Here is a 14,428-nt window from a genome sequence, read left to right on the forward strand (position 1 = left end):
AATGCAGTTTCTAAAATCAGAAAGAATTGAATTCAATGTTTTTTGTTCATTTTGCTTGTTTGTCGGATTTGGGGATGGACTCTTTGGCTTTGCTTTTCTTCTCCTCATTGGATTTTTCATGTTCAAAGTTGCAGAAGCCAGATTACAAGCTCATTTTGGTTCAACTTCAGCAACTGTGCATTGCATTGCCATGTAATTTGATGCAATGCTATCTTTCTAGCTCTCCCTTTTTACTTCCTTTTGGATAAACAGACATATTAGGCAAGCATTTTGGAGCTTTCACCTAAATAACTACAGGTGGTGAGATAAGCTGCACAATATAATTGACCTTTCAGTATATTGTTGCACACACACCATCTATTTAGCAAATGCCCTTGTTATCAACAGCAGCCTTTTAAACTCACCTGATCTAACAGGTATGTGCGCTGGTTACTCTGCTACGCTTAAAATTTCTTTTTTGGTTTGCTACAATGCCTTTTCTGAAACGTTGTCTCCTTCTGCTGGAACACTGACTTCTTTCATTTAATGCCTGCAGACTATAAAAGAGAACCCAACCCAAAAAGTTTGGTTGATTAGTCTGTGGCATTCTGTTAAACTGTTGCTTATGGCGGTCTCTGTGAGCTTCTCAGCGACATTCAGCCAGCCAGGTATCCTGCCTGCAGTAGATGGAATGTGGCAATGGAACGCTGGCTGCGCGTGTCATAATAGGCTCTGAGCCTTTATATACCTGTGCACAGCAGCAGCCACCTTCAGTCTGCTGCTGGACAGCCAGCAGCAGCAGCAGCAGGAGAGGTATGTAATCAGGAGCCCTCCTGCTAAGGGTAGACAGCTGCTCATTCCACCCCACCCCCCGCCTTAATTGGTTCTCCTCCCTTCCAACGGTGTTGAGGCGGGTGGGAACAGCAGGGGGTGAAGGTGCTGTGTTTAAAGAGGTGGAGTTATGCAGATCTAAAACGCGTGGATTGCAGCAGCAGCAAGCCGAAAAGTGCAGGCATGTAAGGGATCTAGAGGTTGACAACATGTCTTCTTAACGGGAGTCCAGGAGCTCATCTCCACAAATGGACTTTTCAGGATCCTTGGGTGGCTCCGTAGTTTGAAACCAATTCTGGTTATCGCTTCTCGGCCTTTTGGCTAAGATCAAGTGCAGTGATTTAGCGATTGCTGCCTTGGTTTTGGTTGGAGGTGTCTGGGGTACCTGGCTCGTCGGCCTTGGGGGATCGTCCTTACTTAATTGTGGGGACTTCACCCCCTTGCTGCTATAGGCGTGTCGGCTTAGTCCCCAGACAACGGGAAGCGATCATACTCGCTCCTTCTGTGTGTTGGAGTGGAGATTACGCTAATTCTGTTGGAGAATCATGGCAACAGAGGCGGAGTTGTGGCCGAAGTTGGAGGTTCCAGAACATGCACGTGTGGAGACCGCTTTCCGGATTTTTGTCCGGAGAGACTGTCAGAAGGTTAAGGACTTTCGGTTTATTATGAAGGAGATCATCTTGGGTGTCGCAAAGGTGAAAAAAGAAGACATCGTGGCAGTTATGGATTATCCCCAAAAGGGTGTCTATGACGTGTTTTTTGAGTCTAGGAAGATTTTGGAGAACTATATGGATTCTTTTGATGAATTGAGACATGAGAAGTTTGTTGGAATTCGGTTTCAACGTCACGTATTTAGTAGTGAAAAGATGGTGACAGTGAAGATGTTTTCACCACTGGTTCCAGAAGAGGACATTGTCACGTTTTTGAGTGGTTTTGCCAAGTCTGTAGTATCAAAAGGTAAAGTAATGAATGAATTCGGAGTATGGACGGGAAAGTGGAAATTTTTTGTGGAATTTAACATGAACAAGGATAGGAGTTTTTCCTACCCGCCTCAAAGGTTTAAGCTTGGTAAAGTAAGTGGGAATTTATTCTTTAATGGGATGGATTCCTTTTGTTCAATTTGTGAGGTATATGGTCATAAACGTGAAGACTGTACTGCAGAAAAGTGTTGGAAGTGTAAAGCGGAAGGACATGTTTCTAAATCATGTCCAGTAGAAAGGAATAAGTGTAACCTGTGTATGGAAATTGGGCATAGGTTTAAGGAATGCCCAAAGAGAAAGAGTAATAAGGAGAAGATGGAAAGTGCAAAGGCGGAAAAGAAAGAAAAAAAGAAGACGGTAGAGGTTCAGAGGCAAACAGAAGAGGAGGAAGCTGATAAAGAAATGGACAAAGTTAAAAAAGGAATTGCGGAAATGAAGGGAAGTGGTGTGTGCTTTGAAGCTTTTTTTCCAAAGGTAATCGCAAGTGTGAAGGCAAATAAAGAGAGGTTTTTTGAAACCTATAAGGTGGGAAGGACATGGATAGATTATGTGAATACAAACTTTGAATCTTTCTCGCAAGAGAAAGGACTGTTGGAGTATCTAACATATTATGCGTTGAAGGGAGGAATGCAGTAATGTGTTTTGTTTCCTTCCTCTATATATTATGTGTCTGAGAGGAAATACTGGTTGTTGTTTTGTTTTTTTTGTATATGCATTAAATAATGTTTTTTTGTTTTAAAATGACACGATGATGGATTTGGTCCATCACCGTTTTCAGAAGTATGGAATCGAGATGGTACTTGTAATCTGAGTGTTATGGAAAAAAAAAAAAAAAAAAAAAAAAAAAAAAAAAAAAAAAAAAAATCCGTTCTTATCAGTTTAATATCTGATACGTCCCCTATCTGGGGACCATATATTAAATGGATTTTTAGAACAGGGAGATGGAAAAAGAGCTTGCTCTGTCCACTCCACGCATTGACCTGGTATTGCAGTATCTCCAGGACCGGTGCACCCCTTCTTTAATGCAGTTTCTAAAATCAGAAAGAATTGAATTCAATGTTTTTTGTTCATTTTGCTTGTTTGTCGGATTTGGGGATGGACTCTTTGGCTTTGCTTTTCTTCTCCTCATTGGATTTTTCATGTTCAAAGTTGCAGAAGCCAGATTACAAGCTCATTTTGGTTCAACTTCAGCAACTGTGCATTGCATTGCCATGTAATGTGATGCAATGCTATCTTTCTAGCTCTCCCTTTTTACTTCCTTTTGGATAAACAGACATATTAGGCAAGCATTTTGGAGCTTTCACCTAAATAACTACAGGTGGTGAGATAAGCTGCACAATATAATTGACCTTTCAGTATATTGTTGCACACACACCATCTATTTAGCAAATGCCCTTGTTATCAACAGCAGCCTTTTAAACTCACCTGAGCTAACAGGTATGTGCGCTGGTTACTCTGCTGCGCTTAAAATTTCTTTTTTGGTTTGCTACAATGCCTTTTCTGAAACGTTGTCTCCTTCTGCTGGAACACTGACTTCTTTCATTTAATGCCTGCAGACTATAAAAGAGAACCCAACCCAAAAAGTTTGGTTGATTAGTCTGTGGCATTCTGTTAAACTGTTGCTTATGGCGGTCTCTGTGAGCTTCTCAGCGACATTCAGCCAGCCAGGTATCCTGCCTGCAGTAGATGGAATGTGGCAATGGAACGCTGGCTGCGCGTGTCATAATAGGCTCTGAGCCTTTATATACCTGTGCACAGCAGCAGCCACCTTCAGTCTGCTGCTGGACAGCCAGCAGCAGCAGCAGCAGGAGAGGTATGTAATCAGGAGCCCTCCTGCTAAGGGTAGACAGCTGCTCGTTCCACCCCACCCCCCGCCTTAATTGGTTCTCCTCCCTTCCAACGGTGTTGAGGCGGGTGGGAACAGCAGGGGGTGAAGGTGCTGTGTTTAAAGAGGTGGAGTTATGCAGATCTAAAACGCGTGGATTGCAGCAGCAGCAAGCCGAAAAGTGCAGGCATGTAAGGGATCTAGAGGTTGACAACATGTCTTCTTAACGGGAGTCCAGGAGCTCATCTCCTCAAATGGACTTTTCAGGATCCTTGGGTGGCTCCGTAGTTTGAAACCAATTCTGGTTATCGCTTCTCGGCCTTTTGGCTAAGATCAAGTGTAGTATCTGTTCTTATCAGTTTAATATCTGATACGTCCCCTATCTGGGGACCATATATTAAATGGATTTTTAGAACAGGGAGATGGAAAAAGAGCTTGCTCTGTCCACTCCACGCATTGACCTGGTATTGCAGTATCTCCAGGACCGGTGCACCCCTTCTTTAATGCAGTTTCTAAAATCAGAAAGAATTGAATTCAATGTTTTTTGTTCATTTTGCTTGTTTGTCGGATTTGGGGATGGACTCTTTGGCTTTGCTTTTCTTCTCCTCATTGGATTTTTCATGTTCAAAGTTGCAGAAGCCAGATTACAAGCTCATTTTGGTTCAACTTCAGCAACTGTGCATTGCATTGCCATGTAATTTGATGCAATGCTATCTTTCTAGCTCTCCCTTTTTACTTCCTTTTGGATAAACAGACATATTAGGCAAGCATTTTGGAGCTTTCACCTAAATAACTACAGGTGGTGAGATAAGCTGCACAATATAATTGACCTTTCAGTATATTGTTGCACACACACCATCTATTTAGCAAATGCCCTTGTTATCAACAGCAGCCTTTTAAACTCACCTGAGCTAACAGGTATGTGCGCTGGTTACTCTGCTGCGCTTAAAATTTCTTTTTTGGTTTGCTACAATGCCTTTTCTGAAACGTTGTCTCCTTCTGCTGGAACACTGACTTCTTTCATTTAATGCCTGCAGACTATAAAAGAGAACCCAACCCAAAAAGTTTGGTTGATTAGTCTGTGGCATTCTGTTAAACTGTTGCTTATGGCGGTCTCTGTGAGCTTCTCAGCGACATTCAGCCAGCCAGGTATCCTGCCTGCAGTAGATGGAATGTGGCAATGGAACGCTGGCTGCGCGTGTCATAATAGGCTCTGAGCCTTTATATACCTGTGCACAGCAGCAGCCACCTTCAGTCTGCTGCTGGACAGCCAGCAGCAGCAGCAGCAGGAGAGGTATGTAATCAGGAGCCCTCCTGCTAAGGGTAGACAGCTGCTCGTTCCACCCCACCCCCCGCCTTAATTGGTTCTCCTCCCTTCCAACAGTGTTGAGGCGGGTGGGAACAGCAGGGGGTGAAGGTGCTGTGTTTAAAGAGGTGGAGTTATGCAGATCTAAAACGCGTGGATTGCAGCAGCAGCAAGCCGAAAAGTGCAGGCATGTAAGGGATCTAGAGGTTGACAACATGTCTTCTTAACGGGAGTCCAGGAGCTCATCTCCACAAATGGACTTTTCAGGATCCTTGGGTGGCTCCGTAGTTTGAAACCAATTCTGGTTATCGCTTCTCGGCCTTTTGGCTAAGATCAAGTGTAGTATCTGTTCTTATCAGTTTAATATCTGATACGTCCCCTATCTGGGGACCATATATTAAATGGATTTTTAGAACAGGGAGATGGAAAAAGAGCTTGCTCTGTCCACTCCACGCATTGACCTGGTATTGCAGTATCTCCAGGACCGGTGCACCCCTTCTTTAATGCAGTTTCTAAAATCAGAAAGAATTGAATTCAATGTTTTTTGTTCATTTTGCTTGTTTGTCGGATTTGGGGATGGACTCTTTGGCTTTGCTTTTCTTCTCCTCATTGGATTTTTCATGTTCAAAGTTGCAGAAGCCAGATTACAAGCTCATTTTGGTTCAACTTCAGCAACTGTGCATTGCATTGCCATGTAATGTGATGCAATGCTATCTTTCTAGCTCTCCCTTTTTACTTCCTTTTGGATAAACAGACATATTAGGCAAGCATTTTGGAGCTTTCACCTAAATAACTACAGGTGGTGAGATAAGCTGCACAATATAATTGACCTTTCAGTATATTGTTGCACACACACCATCTATTTAGCAAATGCCCTTGTTATCAACAGCAGCCTTTTAAACTCACCTGAGCTAACAGGTATGTGCGCTGGTTACTCTGCTACGCTTAAAATTTCTTTTTTGGTTTGCTACAATGCCTTTTCTGAAACGTTGTCTCCTTCTGCTGGAACACTGACTTCTTTCATTTAATGCCTGCAGACTATAAAAGAGAACCCAACCCAAAAAGTTTGGTTGATTAGTCTGTGGCATTCTGTTAAACTGTTGCTTATGGCGGTCTCTGTGAGCTTCTCAGCGACATTCAGCCAGCCAGGTATCCTGCCTGCAGTAGATGGAATGTGGCAATGGAACGCTGGCTGCGCGTGTCATAATAGGCTCTGAGCCTTTATATACCTGTGCACAGCAGCAGCCACCTTCAGTCTGCTGCTGGACAGCCAGCAGCAGCAGCAGCAGGAGAGGTATGTAATCAGGAGCCCTCCTGCTAAGGGTAGACAGCTGCTCATTCCACCCCACCCCCCGCCTTAATTGGTTCTCCTCCCTTCCAACGGTGTTGAGGCGGGTGGGAACAGCAGGGGGTGAAGGTGCTGTGTTTAAAGAGGTGGAGTTATGCAGATCTAAAACGCGTGGATTGCAGCAGCAGCAAGCCGAAAAGTGCAGGCATGTAAGGGATCTAGAGGTTGACAACATGTCTTCTTAACGGGAGTCCAGGAGCTCATCTCCACAAATGGACTTTTCAGGATCCTTGGGTGGCTCCGTAGTTTGAAACCAATTCTGGTTATCGCTTCTCGGCCTTTTGGCTAAGATCAAGTGTAGTATCTGTTCTTATCAGTTTAATATCTGATACGTCCCCTATCTGGGGACCATATATTAAATGGATTTTTAGAACAGGGAGATGGAAAAAGAGCTTGCTCTGTCCACTCCACGCATTGACCTGGTATTGCAGTATCTCCAGGACCGGTGCACCCCTTCTTTAATGCAGTTTCTAAAATCAGAAAGAATTGAATTCAATGTTTTTTGTTCATTTTGCTTGTTTGTCGGATTTGGGGATGGACTCTTTGGCTTTGCTTTTCTTCTCCTCATTGGATTTTTCATGTTCAAAGTTGCAGAAGCCAGATTACAAGCTCATTTTGGTTCAACTTCAGCAACTGTGCATTGCATTGCCATGTAATGTGATGCAATGCTATCTTTCTAGCTCTCCCTTTTTACTTCCTTTTGGATAAACAGACATATTAGGCAAGCATTTTGGAGCTTTCACCTAAATAACTACAGGTGGTGAGATAAGCTGCACAATATAATTGACCTTTCAGTATATTGTTGCACACACACCATCTATTTAGCAAATGCCCTTGTTATCAACAGCAGCCTTTTAAACTCACCTGAGCTAACAGGTATGTGCGCTGGTTACTCTGCTGCGCTTAAAATTTCTTTTTTGGTTTGCTACAATGCCTTTTCTGAAACGTTGTCTCCTTCTGCTGGAACACTGACTTCTTTCATTTAATGCCTGCAGACTATAAAAGAGAACCCAACCCAAAAAGTTTGGTTGATTAGTCTGTGGCATTCTGTTAAACTGTTGCTTATGGCGGTCTCTGTGAGCTTCTCAGCGACATTCAGCCAGCCAGGTATCCTGCCTGCAGTAGATGGAATGTGGCAATGGAACGCTGGCTGCGCGTGTCATAATAGGCTCTGAGCCTTTATATACCTGTGCACAGCAGCAGCCACCTTCAGTCTGCTGCTGGACAGCCAGCAGCAGCAGCAGCAGGAGAGGTATGTAATCAGGAGCCCTCCTGCTAAGGGTAGACAGCTGCTCGTTCCACCCCACCCCCCGCCTTAATTGGTTCTCCTCCCTTCCAACGGTGTTGAGGCGGGTGGGAACAGCAGGGGGTGAAGGTGCTGTGTTTAAAGAGGTGGAGTTATGCAGATCTAAAACGCGTGGATTGCAGCAGCAGCAAGCCGAAAAGTGCAGGCATGTAAGGGATCTAGAGGTTGACAACATGTCTTCTTAACGGGAGTCCAGGAGCTCATCTCCACAAATGGACTTTTCAGGATCCTTGGGTGGCTCCGTAGTTTGAAACCAATTCTGGTTATCGCTTCTCGGCCTTTTGGCTAAGATCAAGTGTAGTATCTTTTGAAAAGGCAGTTTTGTCCTTGGGCTGCCCTAGTAAATTGATGCATATTACACACTGGTTTGGTGCACTTGTTAGTACGCCAGGTGGCTCATAGAGTTATCTGATGGAAAACATGGCCCTCCAGGATCGAAGTCACTATGCTGGGTAAGTGTGAGGGCTTTGGAGCAATGTGCCCCAGGAGTAGGCGCCCTGGTGGGAGTCCAAGCTTACTGGGACTGGGAACCCCAGAAAGACTTGGCTTCGTAGCATGCCGCACCTTTGCCAATCATACTTTCTGAGCAACCCCCCCTATTCCTGGCCTCCGGGCTAGGAAGGGGAATTTTTATAAACCCGGTCGGAGGTCCGGTCAGCTTTGGGCTGAGAAACCAACACAGGCTCCAGCTCCACTAGGGTGGCAGCCTAGATGGAAGCTGGGAGCACGAAAACGGCTCTTCTCCGGCTTCGGCTAGGGAGAGCATCGGAGATCCCTGACCCTCGCTGTGGCCTTCTGGCTCGGAGGGATGGGGATGGTTTATTGGGGACCCTCTCCTCCGGGAAGGGTCCACATGAATCCTCGCCTCGTGCGCTGTTTTGGTGTGACTTCGGTCACATTTTTCAGTGCCTTGGATGCAGCTTCAATCAAAAAATCTGTTCTTATCAGTTTAATATCTGATACGTCCCCTATCTGGGGACCATATATTAAATGGATTTTTAGAACAGGGAGATGGAAAAAGAGCTTGCTCTGTCCACTCCACGCATTGACCTGGTATTGCAGTATCTCCAGGACTGGTGCACCCCTTCTTTAATGCAGTTTCTAAAATCAGAAAGAATTGAATTCAATGTTTTTTGTTCATTTTGCTTGTTTGTCGGATTTGGGGATGGACTCTTTGGCTTTGCTTTTCTTCTCCTCATTGGATTTTTCATGTTCAAAGTTGCAGAAGCCAGATTACAAGCTCATTTTGGTTCAACTTCAGCAACTGTGCATTGCATTGCCATGTAATGTGATGCAATGCTATCTTTCTAGCTCTCCCTTTTTACTTCCTTTTGGATAAACAGACATATTAGGCAAGCATTTTGGAGCTTTCACCTAAATAACTACAGGTGGTGAGATAAGCTGCACAATATAATTGACCTTTCAGTATATTGTTGCACACACACCATCTATTTAGCAAATGCCCTTGTTATCAACAGCAGCCTTTTAAACTCACCTGAGCTAACAGGTATGTGCGCTGGTTACTCTGCTGCGCTTAAAATTTCTTTTTTGGTTTGCTACAATGCCTTTTCTGAAACGTTGTCTCCTTCTGCTGGAACACTGACTTCTTTCATTTAATGCCTGCAGACTATAAAAGAGAACCCAACCCAAAAAGTTTGGTTGATTAGTCTGTGGCATTCTGTTAAACTGTTGCTTATGGCGGTCTCTGTGAGCTTCTCAGCGACATTCAGCCAGCCAGGTATCCTGCCTGCAGTAGATGGAATGTGGCAATGGAACGCTGGCTGCGCGTGTCATAATAGGCTCTGAGCCTTTATATACCTGTGCACAGCAGCAGCCACCTTCAGTCTGCTGCTGGACAGCCAGCAGCAGCAGCAGCAGGAGAGGTATGTAATCAGGAGCCCTCCTGCTAAGGGTAGACAGCTGCTCGTTCCACCCCACCCCCCGCCTTAATTGGTTCTCCTCCCTTCCAACGGTGTTGAGGCGGGTGGGAACAGCAGGGGGTGAAGGTGCTGTGTTTAAAGAGGTGGAGTTATGCAGATCTAAAACGCGTGGATTGCAGCAGCAGCAAGCCGAAAAGTGCAGGCATGTAAGGGATCTAGAGGTTGACAACATGTCTTCTTAACGGGAGTCCAGGAGCTCATCTCCACAAATGGACTTTTCAGGATCCTTGGGTGGCTCCGTAGTTTGAAACCAATTCTGGTTATCGCTTCTCGGCCTTTTGGCTAAGATCAAGTGTAGTATCTGTTCTTATCAGTTTAATATCTGATACGTCCCCTATCTGGGGACCATATATTAAATGGATTTTTAGAACAGGGAGATGGAAAAAGAGCTTGCTCTGTCCACTCCACGCATTGACCTGGTATTGCAGTATCTCCAGGACCGGTGCACCCCTTCTTTAATGCAGTTTCTAAAATCAGAAAGAATTGAATTCAATGTTTTTTGTTCATTTTGCTTGTTTGTCGGATTTGGGGATGGACTCTTTGGCTTTGCTTTTCTTCTCCTCATTGGATTTTTCATGTTCAAAGTTGCAGAAGCCAGATTACAAGCTCATTTTGGTTCAACTTCAGCAACTGTGCATTGCATTGCCATGTAATGTGATGCAATGCTATCTTTCTAGCTCTCCCTTTTTACTTCCTTTTGGATAAACAGACATATTAGGCAAGCATTTTGGAGCTTTCACCTAAATAACTACAGGTGGTGAGATAAGCTGCACAATATAATTGACCTTTCAGTATATTGTTGCACACACACCATCTATTTAGCAAATGCCCTTGTTATCAACAGCAGCCTTTTAAACTCACCTGAGCTAACAGGTATGTGCGCTGGTTACTCTGCTGCGCTTAAAATTTCTTTTTTGGTTTGCTGCAATGCCTTTTCTGAAACGTTGTCTCCTTCTGCTGGAACACTGACTTCTTTCATTTAATGCCTGCAGACTATAAAAGAGAACCCAACCCAAAAAGTTTGGTTGATTAGTCTGTGGCATTCTGTTAAACTGTTGCTTATGGCGGTCTCTGTGAGCTTCTCAGCGACATTCAGCCAGCCAGGTATCCTGCCTGCAGTAGATGGAATGTGGCAATGGAACGCTGGCTGCGCGTGTCATAATAGGCTCTGAGCCTTTATATACCTGTGCACAGCAGCAGCCACCTTCAGTCTGCTGCTGGACAGCCAGCAGCAGCAGCAGCAGGAGAGGTATGTAATCAGGAGCCCTCCTGCTAAGGGTAGACAGCTGCTCGTTCCACCCCACCCCCCGCCTTAATTGGTTCTCCTCCCTTCCAACGGTGTTGAGGCGGGTGGGAACAGCAGGGGGTGAAGGTGCTGTGTTTAAAGAGGTGGAGTTATGCAGATCTAAAACGCGTGGATTGCAGCAGCAGCAAGCCGAAAAGTGCAGGCATGTAAGGGATCTAGAGGTTGACAACATGTCTTCTTAACGGGAGTCCAGGAGCTCATCTCCACAAATGGACTTTTCAGGATCCTTGGGTGGCTCCGTAGTTTGAAACCAATTCTGGTTATCGCTTCTCGGCCTTTTGGCTAAGATCAAGTGTAGTATCTGTTCTTATCAGTTTAATATCTGATACGTCCCCTATCTGGGGACCATATATTAAATGGATTTTTAGAACAGGGAGATGGAAAAAGAGCTTGCTCTGTCCACTCCACGCATTGACCTGGTATTGCAGCATCTCCAGGACCGGTGCACCCCTTCTTTAATGCAGTTTCTAAAATCAGAAAGAATTGAATTCAATGTTTTTTGTTCATTTTGCTTGTTTGTCGGATTTGGGGATGGACTCTTTGGCTTTGCTTTTCTTCTCCTCATTGGATTTTTCATGTTCAAAGTTGCAGAAGCCAGATTACAAGCTCATTTTGGTTCAACTTCAGCAACTGTGCATTGCATTGCCATGTAATGTGATGCAATGCTATCTTTCTAGCTCTCCCTTTTTACTTCCTTTTGGATAAACAGACATATTAGGCAAGCATTTTGGAGCTTTCACCTAAATAACTACAGGTGGTGAGATAAGCTGCACAATATAATTGACCTTTCAGTATATTGTTGCACACACACCATCTATTTAGCAAATGCCCTTGTTATCAACAGCAGCCTTTTAAACTCACCTGAGCTAACAGGTATGTGCGCTGGTTACTCTGCTGCGCTTAAAATTTCTTTTTTGGTTTGCTACAATGCCTTTTCTGAAACGTTGTCTCCTTCTGCTGGAACACTGACTTCTTTCATTTAATGCCTGCAGACTATAAAAGAGAACCCAACCCAAAAAGTTTGGTTGATTAGTCTGTGGCATTCTGTTAAACTGTTGCTTATGGCGGTCTCTGTGAGCTTCTCAGCGACATTCAGCCAGCCAGGTATCCTGCCTGCAGTAGATGGAATGTGGCAATGGAACGCTGGCTGCGCGTGTCATAATAGGCTCTGAGCCTTTATATACCTGTGCACAGCAGCAGCCACCTTCAGTCTGCTGCTGGACAGCCAGCAGCAGCAGCAGCAGGAGAGGTATGTAATCAGGAGCCCTCCTGCTAAGGGTAGACAGCTGCTCGTTCCACCCCACCCCCCGCCTTAATTGGTTCTCCTCCCTTCCAACGGTGTTGAGGCGAGTGGGAACAGCAGGGGGTGAAGGTGCTGTGTTTAAAGAGGTGGAGTTATGCAGATCTAAAACGCGTGGATTGCAGCAGCAGCAAGCCGAAAAGTGCAGGCATGTAAGGGATCTAGAGGTTGACAACATGTCTTCTTAACGGGAGTCCAGGAGCTCATCTCCACAAATGGACTTTTCAGGATCCTTGGGTGGCTCCGTAGTTTGAAACCAATTCTGGTTATCGCTTCTCGGCCTTTTGGCTAAGATCAAGTGTAGTATCTGTTCTTATCAGTTTAATATCTGATACGTCCCCTATCTGGGGACCATATATTAAATGGATTTTTAGAACAGGGAGATGGAAAAAGAGCTTGCTATGTCCACTCCACGCATTGACCTGGTATTGCAGTATCTCCAGGACTGGTGCACCCCTTCTTTAATGCAGTTTCTAAAATCAGAAAGAATTGAATTCAATGTTTTTTGTTCATTTTGCTTGTTTGTCGGATTTGGGGATGGACTCTTTGGCTTTGCTTTTCTTCTCCTCATTGGATTTTTCATGTTCAAAGTTGCAGAAGCCAGATTACAAGCTCATTTTGGTTCAACTTCAGCAACTGTGCATTGCATTGCCATGTAATGTGATGCAATGCTTACTTTCTAGCTCTCCCTTTTTACTTCCTTTTGGATAAACAGACATATTAGGCAAGCATTTTGGAGCTTTCACCTAAATAACTACAGGTGGTGAGATAAGCTGCACAATATAATTGACCTTTCAGTATATTGTTGCACACACACCATCTATTTAGCAAATGCCCTTGTTATCAACAGCAGCCTTTTAAACTCACCTGAGCTAACAGGTATGTGCGCTGGTTACTCTGCTGCGCTTAAAATTTCTTTTTTGGTTTGCTACAATGCCTTTTCTGAAACGTTGTCTCCTTCTGCTGGAACACTGACTTCTTTCATTTAATGCCTGCAGACTATAAAAGAGAACCCAACCCAAAAAGTTTGGTTGATTAGTCTGTGGCATTCTGTTAAACTGTTGCTTATGGCGGTCTCTGTGAGCTTCTCAGCGACATTCAGCCAGCCAGGTATCCTGCCTGCAGTAGATGGAATGTGGCAATGGAACGCTGGCTGCGCGTGTCATAATAGGCTCTGAGCCTTTATATACCTGTGCACAGCAGCAGCCACCTTCAGTCTGCTGCTGGACAGCCAGCAGCAGCAGCAGCAGGAGAGGTATGTAATCAGGAGCCCTCCTGCTAAGGGTAGACAGCTGCTCGTTCCACCCCACCCCCCGCCTTAATTGGTTCTCCTCCCTTCCAACGGTGTTGAGGCAGGTGGGAACAGCAGGGGGTGAAGGTGCTGTGTTTAAAGAGGTGGAGTTATGCAGATCTAAAACGCGTGGATTGCAGCAGCAGCAAGCCGAAAAGTGCAGGCATGTAAGGGATCTAGAGGTTGACAACATGTCTTCTTAACGGGAGTCCAGGAGCTCATCTCCACAAATGGACTTTTCAGGATCCTTGGGTGGCTCCGTAGTTTGAAACCAATTCTGGTTATCGCTTCTCGGCCTTTTGGCTAAGATCAAGTGTAGTATCTGTTCTTATCAGTTTAATATCTGATACGTCCCCTATCTGGGGACCATATATTAAATGGATTTTTAGAACAGGGAGATGGAAAAAGAGCTTGCTCTGTCCACTCCACGCATTGACCTGGTATTGCAGTATCTCCAGGACCGGTGCACCCCTTCTTTAATGCAGTTTCTAAAATCAGAAAGAATTGAATTCAATGTTTTTTGTTCATTTTGCTTGTTTGTCGGATTTGGGGATGGACTCTTTGGCTTTGCTTTTCTTCTCCTCATTGGATTTTTCATGTTCAAAGTTGCAGAAGCCAGATTACAAGCTCATTTTGGTTCAACTTCAGCAACTGTGCATTGCATTGCCATGTAATGTGATGCAATGCTATCTTTCTAGCTCTCCCTTTTTACTTCCTTTTGGATAAACAGACATATTAGGCAAGCATTTTGGAGCTTTCACCTAAATAACTACAGGTGGTGAGATAAGCTGCACAATATAATTGACCTTTCAGTATATTGTTGCACACACACCATCTATTTAGCAAATGCCCTTGTTATCAACAGCAGCCTTTTAAACTCACCTGAGCTAACAGGTATGTGCGCTGGTTACTCTGCTGCGCTTAAAATTTCTTTTTTGGTTTGCTACAATGCCTTTTCTGAAACGTTGTCTCCTTCTGCTGGAACACTGACTTCTTTCATTTAATGCCTGCAGACT

At 44.5% G+C, this 14,428-nt stretch overlaps 8 non-coding genes and 2 pseudogenes across 8 annotated transcripts; all 10 read left to right on the forward strand.

The window, feature by feature from the left end:
• The first annotated feature begins 2,636 nt into the window (after positions 1-2,636).
• Positions 2,637-2,807, forward strand: LOC141206371 (U2 spliceosomal RNA; annotated as a pseudogene).
• A 1,115-nt stretch (positions 2,808-3,922) lies between these two features.
• LOC141206651 (U2 spliceosomal RNA) lies at positions 3,923-4,113 on the forward strand. Its single transcript, XR_012277200.1, has one exon. It is a non-coding gene; the product is annotated as a U2 spliceosomal RNA (small nuclear RNA).
• A 1,115-nt stretch (positions 4,114-5,228) lies between these two features.
• LOC141206653 (U2 spliceosomal RNA) lies at positions 5,229-5,419 on the forward strand. Its single transcript, XR_012277202.1, has one exon. It is a non-coding gene; the product is annotated as a U2 spliceosomal RNA (small nuclear RNA).
• Positions 5,420-6,534: 1,115 nt separating this feature from the next.
• Positions 6,535-6,725, forward strand: LOC141206656 (U2 spliceosomal RNA). Its single transcript, XR_012277203.1, has one exon. It is a non-coding gene; the product is annotated as a U2 spliceosomal RNA (small nuclear RNA).
• Positions 6,726-7,840: 1,115 nt separating this feature from the next.
• On the forward strand, positions 7,841-7,956 carry LOC141206398 (U2 spliceosomal RNA; annotated as a pseudogene).
• A 524-nt stretch (positions 7,957-8,480) lies between these two features.
• Positions 8,481-8,662, forward strand: LOC141206208 (U2 spliceosomal RNA). The gene has a single exon (XR_012276873.1). It is a non-coding gene; the product is annotated as a U2 spliceosomal RNA (small nuclear RNA).
• A 1,115-nt stretch (positions 8,663-9,777) lies between these two features.
• Positions 9,778-9,968, forward strand: LOC141206657 (U2 spliceosomal RNA). Its single transcript, XR_012277204.1, has one exon. It is a non-coding gene; the product is annotated as a U2 spliceosomal RNA (small nuclear RNA).
• Positions 9,969-11,083: 1,115 nt separating this feature from the next.
• LOC141206056 (U2 spliceosomal RNA) lies at positions 11,084-11,274 on the forward strand. Its single transcript, XR_012276722.1, has one exon. It is a non-coding gene; the product is annotated as a U2 spliceosomal RNA (small nuclear RNA).
• A 1,115-nt stretch (positions 11,275-12,389) lies between these two features.
• LOC141206143 (U2 spliceosomal RNA) lies at positions 12,390-12,580 on the forward strand. Its single transcript, XR_012276809.1, has one exon. It is a non-coding gene; the product is annotated as a U2 spliceosomal RNA (small nuclear RNA).
• A 1,115-nt stretch (positions 12,581-13,695) lies between these two features.
• On the forward strand, positions 13,696-13,886 carry LOC141206658 (U2 spliceosomal RNA). The gene has a single exon (XR_012277205.1). It is a non-coding gene; the product is annotated as a U2 spliceosomal RNA (small nuclear RNA).
• The last annotated feature ends 542 nt before the right edge of the window (positions 13,887-14,428 follow it).

This window comes from Phyllobates terribilis, unplaced genomic scaffold (genome assembly GCF_046119375.1).
Source record: "Phyllobates terribilis strain yellow unplaced genomic scaffold, ASM4611937v1 Scaffold_142__1_contigs__length_4687701, whole genome shotgun sequence".
In the NCBI taxonomy this organism is placed as follows: Eukaryota; Metazoa; Chordata; class Amphibia; order Anura; family Dendrobatidae; genus Phyllobates; species Phyllobates terribilis.